Raw genomic sequence first — 1,760 nt, 5'->3', positions numbered from 1 at the left:
TGTCTGTCTCTATATCTACTGTCTGTCTATATCTACTGCAGCATTCATACATGGTCCTGCTCCTCACCATCTCCTGCAGCTCCTGGAGGGAACTGGAAAAACTGCAGACAGCCTCCTCCTCTGAGAGACAGACAGACAGAGAGAGAGAGAGACAGGCAGAGAGACCAGTTTCAAATGATGTCCAGTTTCACAGATTTAATGATTTTAAAAAAGAAATTTGAAAAGTGAATGTTTCTTTGATGAGTTGAGGAGAAGGTGTGGGAGTGGATGATGATGGATGATGATTGATGATGATGAAGAAGTTTCTCTGATGAGTTGAGAGAAGGTGTGGGAGTGATGATGATGAAGATACCTGTCATGGCTGCCAGCTGGTTGACACTGATGAGCAGCTCTCCCTCTGAGATGTGTTTGAGTGCTGCATCAGTCCCTGCTGTCACCACACTGCTGCTGCTACTGGAGCTACTGGAGGAGGAGGAGGAGGAGGTTGGCCCTGCAGCTCCCTTCCCTCCCTCTTCTCCTCTTCCCAGAGCCAGCCTCCTCGCTCCTCCTCCTCCTCCTCCTCCTCCTCCTCCTCCAAGTAGCTCCAGTAGCAGCAAGCAGTGTGGTGACAGCAGGGACTGATGCAGCACCAAACACATCTCAGAGGGAGGAGCTGCTCATCAGGTGTCAACCAGCTGGCAGCCATGACAGGTATCTTCATCATCATCACTCCCACACCTCTCTCAACTCATCAGAGAAACATTCTTCATCATCATCATCATCATCATATCACACTCCCACACCTTCTCTCACTCATCAAAGAAACCATTCACTTTTCAAATTTCTTTTTAAAATCATTAAAATCTGTGAAACTGGACATCATTTGAAACTGGTCTCTCTGCCTGTCTCTCTCTCTCTCGTCTGTGCTGTCTCTCAGGAGGGGCTGGGAGGCTGTCTGCATTTTTCCAGTTTCCCTCCGAGCTGCAGAGATGGTGAGGAGCAGACCATGTATGAATGCTGCAGTCTAGATATTAGAGACAGTAGATATAGAGACAGACAGAAGATATAGAGACAGACAAGTAGATAGAGACAGACAGTAATATAGAGACAGACAGTACGATATAGAGACAAGACAGGTAGATATAGAGACAGACAGCAGATATAGAGACAGACGTAGATATAGAGGACAGACAGCAGATATAGAGACAGAACAGTAATATAGACAGACAGTAGATATAGAGACAGACAGACACCAGATATAGAGACAGACAGTAGATATAGAGACAGACAGGGCCCCGAATATTAGAACAGACAGCAGATAGAGACAGACAGTAGAATATAGAGACAGACAGTAGATATAGAGACAGACAGTAGATATAGAGACAGACAAGCAGATATAGAGACAGACACCGATATAGAGACAGACAAGCCGATATAGAGACAGACAGCAGATATAGAGACAGACATAGATATAAGAGACAGACAGGCAGATATAGAGACAGACAGACATGCAGATATAAGACAGATAGAGGACAGACAGACAGCAGATATAGAGACAGACAGCAGATATTATAGTAGATAGCATGAACGAGGCAATATAGAGACAAGTAACACAGCGTCCCGAATTCATTCTAGAGGATCGGAGTTGGAACAACTGCCATGACAAGCCTCCTGATATTGCTGTCTTGAGTGCGCATCAGTCCCTGCTGTCCACCCACACTGGCTGCTCCGCTACTGGAGCTACTGGACGCGAGCGACGGAGGACCGGAGGAGGACACCGG

This window comes from Morone saxatilis, unplaced genomic scaffold (genome assembly GCF_004916995.1).
Source record: "Morone saxatilis isolate NCDOM2014 unplaced genomic scaffold, NCSU_SB_2.0 Contig3, whole genome shotgun sequence".
Classification (NCBI taxonomy): Eukaryota; Metazoa; Chordata; class Actinopteri; family Moronidae; genus Morone; species Morone saxatilis.
Note: the sequence above shows the minus strand (reverse complement) of the source record.